A 10,911-nucleotide genomic window follows, 5' to 3' on the forward strand; every position below is an offset into this window, starting at 1 on the left:
GTTAGGGTACACAACAAGAATCTTTCTCTCCATTGAAGAAACTATTGTTGGCCCATTAATAAGAAGGCATTCTGTAGATGCACCATGATTCAAATATTAGGAAACACAATATGATTCACATGCATAAAACAAAATTGTTGTAATTTATGGTTTCTGCAACAATTAAAACCACTATACCCTCCATATTGCATGTGATACAACATTCCTTGGTTAAAGGAAAAGCAATGTGCTACTGGGTTGGATCTTACCTTTTTAAATGTCTGATGCATTGAAAACATGACCTTGATGATTTATTAAAAGGTAAAAGCACCAGGCAGGAAAGCTGCAAAAAAATTTGTACACCTGACAAAAATTTTGGGGAAAAAAATGAGCTTGAGGGTCTCTATAACATCAAGACACAAGTTGGTAAAAAAGCAGGTAGATGTACCACATTTAATATAAAGTTTAATCTACCATTATTATAATTAGAATGACATAGAATCGAATTGTGTAAATTTTAGAAAGAAACCCCAAACAGTAAAAAAAAAATCATTTGAAATATTCATTGCAAACATATTAGAAAATGTATCACAAAAGTTAACATCGCTTCCTTTGACTATTAATAAAAATATTATGTATATCACTTTAATATAAAAAAGGGCAGGCCCCATAAGCATCCAGCACAAGCCTAGGAAATCTTACAGAAACCTATGATACCTTGGAAAATAATATTTTAGATGTGGTTGAAGAATCCAGGTCTTTAAAAAGAATCTTGGAAGTGAAAATACAACTATTAGTATTTTGGCTTGAATCCCTAAATCTGACACCAGATTACTTTGATGATTTCAGACCCATTTCATTATGCAATCATATAAGATCATCTCCAAATGTCAGAAGATTAAAGCCTACTTTGGCTGAAGTCCCCTATCCTGAGCAGTTTTGGTTTCTTGTAGACAGGAATACCACTGATGCTAATGGTATAGCTCCCATAAAAGTCTGCATGCTATAAAAGTGAAAAATCTAGCTATTATAGTAATCAAGTTAGATTGTTGTGTGTTGAGAGACGTTTCTTTTCTTCATCTTTCTTGGTCTTGATGAATAGGTATGCCTCTCAATATCCTACCATCATCCCCCAATTGTTTCATTTTGTGGTTGAAGGCCACAACAGGCTCTTCGAGACCAAGGCTGATGATGTATGGTTGATAGGGATGGCTCAGGAATAGAGGATGAAGAGCTTAGAGCTGCATTGGATATGTATGGTTTGGCCACATAAAGAGACTGTTATGGAACCAGCTCAAGAAAAGAGAGAAAAGAAAGATCCACGCCTTAGAATTCAGCCTCTTCGAGGGGGCAACCTCCTTTACATTACATAAATGAACAATTCTTGGATGATACAAATGAAAATACCTCCTTTCTATATATAGGAGTCTAAGTGGTCCCAATACAATCAAAGCCTACATAACAATAATATTGTAGGGCACAACAGTAACAATAGTGGGCTTCTATGTGGCACAATTGTAACAATATGGGCACTACATGGGTACATCAATATAATAAGTGGGTTGTACTAATAACAATAAGGGGTTACACTAGTAGTATAGGGGCCTAACAGAGACTTCATGGTTAAATCTAATGACCATGGATATCAAGAGGAGATTAGGAGGATGTCATATATTGATGATATCTTGACATTAGCTGATGCAAATGCACCAAAACAAAACTCAATGTGACAACATGGTCAGAAGATGTTCAATTTTCTGGATTAAATAGCCATAAGTAGAATAGTGGACCTCCTTTATTCAAAAACTGCAAACATGTTCAATAATGGTGAGTATGGAAGAAGATTTTTGATGTGCTAAAACAACACTAAGAGTGCAAATCATAAGGCAAGTCTGGGTTAATAGCCAATTTCTTGGGAAATGAGAAAAATGAAGCATGCTAGTGGTGGAATCAAAGCAAATTTTAACCCAGAAAAGGCAGACAGTCTGTAAAAAAAAAGCTTAGAAGCTGTTGAAGAAACCCTGGTGCCAATGGACCCCATTCCATGACCTTATACAATAGGCAATGAGATTTTACAGTGGATAGGAGTTGTTTTTTAATTTTAGGACAAATGGTTTCTTTGTGTACCTTGTTGTACTTGAAAAATTTAACTTTTTTCTCCTTTTAAATATGAAGTTACAATATTTGCCTTGATAAGGAAAGGTAGTATTCCAATTCCTACAGAAAGTTTCAAGGAAATCCATGGATGGGAGGAATCAACTACGTACCACAGTAATGAAACTCAAAGATATAAAAAAAACATCCCTCACTTATGTAGATAAGAGTTTATAAGAATGATTAGCTCAATGTCTATGGTAACAAGTAATGAGGACCAAATATATTTTCCCTATTTCTTTGGAAGACAAAATGTCCATCAAAACCACACCAAATGCTTCAATTATTTGGAAGATTCCAGTCCCAGCCTTTCTGATCATTTAAACTTGGCTATTTTGAAAAGTGAAGAATGACGGAGAACAAAACTAGGTATTGATAAATGAGTGGACTCTGATGGTCAGCTGCCCACACAGCTTATCAGATGACTTGACTTGGGGAAACAAGTTAGTAGAAGACCTTGACATTAGCTGATGCAAATGCACCAAAACATAACTCAATGTGACAACATGGTCAGAAAGATGTGCAATTTTCTGGATTAAATAGTCATAAGTAGAATAGTGGACCTCCTTTATTCAAAAATTGCAAACTTGTTCAATAAGGTTGAGTATGGAAGAAGAGTTTTGATGTGCTAAAACAACACTAGGAGTGAAAATCAGAAGGAAAGTGTCAGTTAATAGCCAATTTCTTGGGAAATGAGAAAAATGAAGCATGATGGTGGTGGAATAAAAGCAACTATGGAATGGAATGCACCCCTAAAATCTAGATTATTCTTTTGGTTAGCAAAGCCGAAGATTTTGTGTTCTTTGTAGATTTAATGAACAAACAACTCAGTATACTACCCTGACAGACTCCCTTCAATCAGTTCTTGATCATACAAAGGCATACAGTCTATCAAAAAAAGGTTTAGAAGCTGATGAAGAAACCCTGGTGCCAGTGGACCCTCTTCCATGACCTTATACAGTACATAATGAGATTTTACAGTGGATAGGAGTTGTTTTTGAACTTTAGGACAAATGGTTTCTTTGTGTACCTTCTTGTACTTGCAAAATGTAACTTTTTTCTCCTTTTAAACATGAATTTACAATACTTGCCTTGATAAGGAAAGGCAACATTCCAATTCCTATAGAAAGTTTCAAGGGAATCCATGGATGGGAGGAATCAACTGCGTACAATAGCAATGAAACTCAAAGATATCAAAAAGTAGGTTTACTTTTAATTAATAGGCCATTGCAAGGTCGAAGAGCACAAAAAATGCATGGAAAGATGACAACATTTTGTCCAAAATTATAGTATTATACATAATACTCATTTTGATTATTTCTCATATGATTTAGTTATTACTTGTGCAGCCTAGCAAATGTGACAAAAATTGAAAAATCAGTAAAGCACATCATAAAATCAATGATATAAAATCCAAGTGTGTATAACACAAAAATTGCAAGCATATGTTGTCCAGTGTCAATATATTAAAAGAAATTTCCTATAAAAGATAAGAAAAAAAAGTTGGAATTGATGAGCATCACATTCCCAAAGCCATGATTTCATAAGAAAAAGAATAAGATCTGGCATTAACTTACCTTAACAGGTCTTTGAACTTCTTCGTCACCATCATTAGAGATATTTATTGGCACAATAGGAGGAACCATTGTCATTTGGTGAAGCCGACATCGATGGCTCAGAGATGGTATATGCACTACATCAAAACATGTTGAAGTTCCTGAAACACATCAATAAAAGTAAAGTGATAAATAACTTATGTGACGAAACCTACAAAACTGTTATATAGTAGACCAACAATGTCAATAGGATTTCATATAAACATTATACCCATTATGCCAACAACTGGTGAAAATCAGACTCATCTTGTGCATCACTTCAATCTACCCCATGCAAAACTATAATTCTACAACCTAAAAGTTGTGTTTGACTAAATTAGAATCTAGACACCTAACAAATAGTCTAATTGATCCCATGGATCAAGGACAAAACCACAATCTCAAATTTAGATTAAATCAGTAAACTAGTGGATCAAATTAATTTGTGCTACCAAAACAACCTATATTTTCTCTATCAATTATGTGTGCCCCATGAAAAATTATAATTGTACAACCTAAAAGTTGTGTTTGACCAAATTAGAATCTAGATACCTAACAAAACAGTCTAATTGATCCCATGGATCAATGAAAAAAACCACAATCTCAAATTTAGATTAAATCAGTAAACTAGTGGATCAATTTAGTTTGTGCTACCAATACAACCTATATTTTCTCTATCAATTATGGGTGTATTCTAATGAAATCACACATGTTAATATTCATATTGTACCTGGAATCAGTTGGCATTCTAAGGAGAGACCTTCCCACATCTTAATATGTGGTGGATGCAAGAAGCATCTTGCCAATTCTTCCCCTCAATTATTCAATTATGGGTGTATGATAATGAAATAACATTGATCAATATTTCCCTATTCAGACAATGGATTAACAGAAAAACAAGAGAAGGAATAGAACCTAACTTAAAATGATATCATTTCTAGTACACTACATTGACAAAAGAAAAAAATATATTTTAGAGATAAAAATCCTAGAAATGATGATGTGAATAAAAAATATTATTGACTAGAATACACAATCTCAAGACCAGACCATGTCTTAGGAGTGCTTCATTTTCTAATATTACATTATGGAATACACTCCATAGGTATTTGAAGTTTAGCTCCACATGCCTTTTGCCTTATTTGGTAAGTAATAAGGATGTGTTTACTATTATAGAAAAGGTTTACATGGAAGCATGCCAAATACTTGTGAATACCATAGAATCACCTTTAATGCATCACTTGATTATAGAATCCTTTACAGATATTGGTAAACCTCAGTTTCATAATTCCTATGTGAATTTATTTTCCTTCTTCTACATGGAAGGAAAGTTACGGGAATTTTTTTTCCTTCACCAAGGCATGGAAGCACGTTATAAAACATATATCAAGATATATCTTTATGAGAAGCATGTAATCCATAGTAATTACAAATGAAACCCATAATTAATGTTCTATTGTCTACACCTTAATATATTTACAACCCTTTCAACTACATGTGAGATACACACAATCCACATAATGGCTCACATCAATCGAATATATCTATATATATATATATATATATATATATATATATATATATATATATATATATATATATAGTTGATTATCGAATTCAAAAGTACCCAATACATCTAGTCCCCAGTCTACCATCAATATGAAGACTAAAATACTAAGAATGACCATAATCTCTTCCTGGTTGCATTTCTCTCCTGTCACTTGATTTATAGTGCTTTGATCAACTGTGTTCATGTGGAATTTCACCACCTCCATTCAATATCTCCAAAATCAATGTTTTAAAGGCCTTGGTTCCATAATATGCACTTGAATGGACCGAATGAATAAGGGTGAACCATTGCACTTCCTTTCTAGCTTAGTGACCAAACCATGTTGTTTTATGGTCAAAGGGCCATTCCATCCTACAACCTTTGGAATAAGTGTTTAGCATCTTCTTCTTTTAGACAACTGAGTGTATAAATGCATGTCTCTATGGATGAAAGAATTTGTGGGTGGTTTGTGACCACAAAAATTCTTCCACACTCCTTACAATCAAAACAGAGGATCCCTTACACTTGAGAAGCTTCCCACATGTCATCAACAATAATGAGGGAAGGCAGAAGACTCTGAGTATTTCCTATTGAGTTCAATGAGGCCTCTCTCCACGGATGTGAATACAACATTTGTTTTGCAACCATCGGTGATCCAACACACTCTAATGAAATGCCTCTTGACTTTGTAGTTGAAGGTGACACAAGATGCAAGATAGGTCTTTCCCATGCCTCTAGGACCACATACATTTTTTTTCAAATGCTTTACAGATGTTGGCAAGGCGACTATTGGTCACATCATAAATGTGATTAGTGAGGCTATCGATGAAAAGGGTGAACTAAGTAATATGCTTTACATATCTGGGTTTTGACACTATATCATTTGAGTACAATTCAAATTCAAAGCATGGAGGTAACAAATTTTATTTACTAAATATGACTTCATTTTCTTGCAAGGAGAGACTATGCACTTCTTGTAATTTCATCATAAGGCTCCTTTTTTTGATGAGTAGTCAATAGACCAAGAAAATTCTTGTGAATGGAATTAAGTTTTGGTGTGATAGATCTGTGATGCAATCACTAAATTAAACAATTAAAACATGTAGAGTTGACTACTTTGGGCCCAAGTCTTGAATGTAACTCATAAGGGGGTATGTTGAACCAGTCTAATGACCTAGCCCAACTTGCAACGAGGAAACCCCCTAAGACCTGATCCCATTTCACTTTCACCTCGCCCTAGGACACTTGCTTAGGGAGACTACATTATTGAACCTTGGTTGAATAGATGATTGACCCCACACCTAGCTCAACAAATCTCTACTTACCTTAGTTAGATTCTTTAAAGCATCAAATATTTCGGTTATTGGGTTTTCTTATTTGGTTTCAATGTACTGTACCACAATGGAGAAGAATAAATTTTCATTTCAAACTAGTCGAGCTTAAGTGTCAAATGTAACTACATTCTCATTAGGCACCTATAAACAAATGTTAATTTACTTTGTCCAACTGCTTATGTAAGGTGTTGAAATGTAACCATTAATTAAAGAGAGTTTACATGTCTTGGGAAATTTTTGGGAAGTAAGTACCTAGTATATTCAGCTGCCTAAATCATGTTTTTTTATGGTAAAAATTTCGTCCCATCCTATAAGCCATTGGAACAGGTGTACTACAACTCCTTCCTTTAGGCAACTGAGTGTATAAATACATGCCTATGTGGATGAAATAATTTGTGGGTTATTTGGGACAAGAAGAACTCTTCCACGCTCCTTACCATCAAAACAGAGGATCCCTTCCACTTGAGAAGCTTCCCACACATCTTCAACAATAACGAGGGAAGGCAGAAGACTCTGAGAATTTCCTCTTGACTGAAGTGAGCCCCTCCTCCACAAATATGAAGACAACATCTTTCCTGTAGCCACCAATGATCCTATACACTCTTCCAACAAAACTCTCTTGACTTTGCAGTTGAATGCCACACAAGATGCAATATAGGTCTTTTCCACACCTCTAGGACCATGCATATGTTTTTTCAAATGCTTTACAAATCCATGTTTGCAGGGCCACTCTTCGTGCATCACAAATGTGATTAGGGAGCCTATTGATTAAAAGGGTGAACTAAGTAAGATGCTTTCCATATATGAGTTTTGATGTTATATCATTTGAGTACAGTTCAAATTTAAACAATAGAGGTAACCAAATTCTTTACAATCCTAACAGCGTTAACATGGCTCTGTATATTGAAAACATGGGATACACTATAAGCCATAAATCATAAAATCATTGACACTATAAAGAGATCTCTGGTCATAAGGCAAATATATCATCCTAGCTATTTAAAGTTTCTATATGAGAAATCTACTTTTTTAGGTACAAGATTCTTTATAGGATGTCATTTTTGCTTTTGCTCCAACAACCTATAATATAGCTAAGGTGTGTTTCTTAGCAATACAAATACAATTGTTTTCTATTAAAAAAAATACAACTCTACTTCATCAATAAAGGTCATCTAACCAATACCAGGAGAAGATATAACAACATACAAAAGTAGGGCAAATCAAAGAAAAATTTGAAGGAAAATCTAAGGGAAATGAAGAAAAAGTAGATTATGGAGGAATTCTTCACAATCTTAACAACACTAACATGGCTGTGTATATTGAAAACATGGGAGACACTACAAGCCACAGATCATAAAATCATTGACACTGTAAAGAGAACTTTGGTTCTCCAAGTCTAAGTCATATCTCCAGATCCTCCTCCCTTATTGATGGCACCCGAATAGTCCTCCGAGAAACTCCATTTCTTGACTGACCACAGAATAAAGAAACAAATGCTTTCCATAAACATATAGTTCCAACCCATAATTTATAACTAATATCAATAGCTAGTGCCATACACTTAGTTCATATATAAATCAGCGCCTCAAAACAAAAATTCAAAACAAACCTAGCACATATAACATTAAAAAATATGGTTACTTATATCATTCTCAAGTACTTGCAACTAGTTTTTAAATTTTGTTAATACAATTAGTAGTTTAACATCGAAATCAAGACACATATAAGATAAGAAAGTTTCAATCTTCCAAAACATTGATGACCATCTAGCACTATCAGAAGAACACTTTAAGAATAAAGCAACTGCATAATAGAAAATATGGAACTAGATCATAATAGGAACATACTTGTAGATATCCTTGAATATGGTCACCAAATTCCATAATGACCAATTATTCTTGTGGACAACAGCTAGACTTCATCACCATCATCTTCAGCAATGATGAGGTTGCCCAATCGAACATTTTGGTTAGTCAACAATGTGTTTTGTTTTTCTAACTCAGACTACCCTAGCCTCAATTCCAAATCTTGATTCCGCTTTCGTATCGACCTCGATCTATTCATGATGGCCCATAGCAGAGGATGTAACTTGAAAAGAAAAGAGTTAGGTCAGTCTCCTTCCTTGAACCTAACTACCTGGTTGCATGAGGACAGGCAATGATGAAAACATTAATCAACATAGATGAACTCTAACTATAGATATTAAAAAATGATGAATAGACATCACTGAAAATTTGTAGGTGATACTTCTGCCTCAACAGATCTAGAAATAGAATAAAATGATATGATTGACTGTGTAACCAATTGATGATATTTATTTAGTTTACCATTCCACTTTTTGTGGGCCCCATTTTACCTGTCCCCATGATAACCATGCACAATGCCATATATGTGAACCACCTTCATGTATGACACATTCCTCTTTACGGCCTATTAACCTATCCTTTAACGAACCAACCTAAGATGTGATAATATTCTTTGTAACCTTTAAGACCCTTCCTCATTCATTTACCCAATCTCGTTTGATATATTAATTGATATGATTCTCATCTGATATATGAATTTATATGAAGCAAAGCAATGCACTGCTAAATCTAGCAAAAGGGGGCAAAGCAATGTACTACTAAATTGAGTGAAGGGGGGTCAGGGTTTAGTGCATTAGATGCAGATGCAGAACCTAGCATGCCAGCAAGGTTGAGAAAGCATGTCAATATCTCTCTGTACAATTCCCCTTCCCATAGTGAAATGGTGGTAGCCATGTAAATGCCCATGCAAAAGGCCCAATGTATTCAAAAATTACTACAACTGAAAATGGGGGATAGACGACGGGAATCACATCTAACTAAAAGGTTGTGTACCTGGTTGATATTGACATTGCTCCCAGAAATCTTAAGGTCGATCTCTAGCATTGATATTTAGTATGCTAAATGAGGCAACAATCTGTAATTGAGTTCTTGGCCTTGACATGTTGAGGGTACAAATCACCACAAGAGCTGAAAGAAAAGAAAGTGGTATTCTGCAATTACAAAGATCCATGAATTTGACTCAAAAGAATATGGTGCTTTGCAAAGACCTCAAGTGGTTACTCTATGGGGCGAAGGGCAAGTACTTATTGTGAAGTGACTAAATATTTATTTTTATCAATGCCTTATATTAATTGATTCTCTTAGTTTTTAGGAAGGTGCAAGAAGTAGCATTAGGTTATTGCTGCTTTCTTGTTTATTTTGAATTTTTTATTGTGTAACTTGAATATTGTCTTATATTGGGATGGATTGATTCTCATTTATCCTCTAATGTTTAGAAACCCTCTCAATTCGAAGGGAATTGATATTGCGGTGGGGTGTTGATAGAAGGAATCCATCTGTATGAAAGTATTTTTGTTAATTTTCTATCCAAAAATTCAGCACTGTTGCAGCAAGTAGAAATATGGGGTCGAGGGAAGGAATGAGGGTTGAGGTGCATCGTCTAGAGATGGAAGAAGTTGCTTGGTTCCCGCAGGTGTCTTTGACAGGCATCTAGCTTGGCCTTGCATCGTCTATAGAAATTGTAAGTAGCATCAATGAAATAGAGAAGAAACATGGTCCTAGTTTAAAGTTCTTTTGTTTAATTTTGTAGCAAAACAATTATGCTACCACTGTTAAAATTCATTTTCATACTAATTTAGTCAGAAACCAGCTTTGAGCTTTGAAGTCTGAATGGTGACAATATTCCTGGGCTTTACTCAAAACAATTGACCTAAAATTGTTGTAGCATCATATTCCTAGGCTTTATTAAGATAAAATTGTTGTGGATGCTACAGGGATACAAATTGATTATGGAGAATTGCAGAGTGAATGCAAAATACCTAACAGAAATCTGCTTTGAACTCAGGCTGAGCAGAGGGAGGACTTCAACAGAACTCAGGCCGAGTAGTCTATCGTTATTCATTTTCGAAGATCACCCACAGCGTCAGTTCAGTAGAGATCAGAGATCACCGACAACCTTAGAGCGACTACAACCTGATAGCAATTATTGTTTGCATAACCATTCTTGTTTTCTTGAGCTGTTCATGTTTGCTTTTGCAACAATGACAGTGCTATGCGATGGCAGTTTTATGACTGTGACAAATGTTACAGTCTATGGCACCTGTGGCACTTGGTATGCAACCTGTTAACCTATATGACACCTGTTATATGCAGACAGAACCTATGCAGACATAACCGGTGGGTACAAAGCAATGAACACTATTTTATCTTAGGCTATTTGGGAGCCATAGTTTTCAAATATATCATAGCATATAATGTTCAAAAAATTAATGCTA

At 34.9% G+C, this 10,911-nt stretch overlaps 1 pseudogene; it reads right to left on the bottom strand.

Moving 5' to 3' along the window:
* Positions 1-3,447: 3,447 nt before the first annotated feature.
* LOC149201584 (uncharacterized) lies at positions 3,448-8,675 on the bottom strand (annotated as a pseudogene).
* Between the last annotated feature and the right edge of the window lie 2,236 nt (positions 8,676-10,911).

Source organism: Pinus tabuliformis, chromosome 2_1 (genome assembly GCF_031772625.1).
Source record: "Pinus tabuliformis cultivar Carrire ecotype Pingquan chromosome 2_1, CPIR1, whole genome shotgun sequence".
NCBI classification, from domain to species: Eukaryota; Viridiplantae; Streptophyta; class Pinopsida; order Pinales; family Pinaceae; genus Pinus; species Pinus tabuliformis.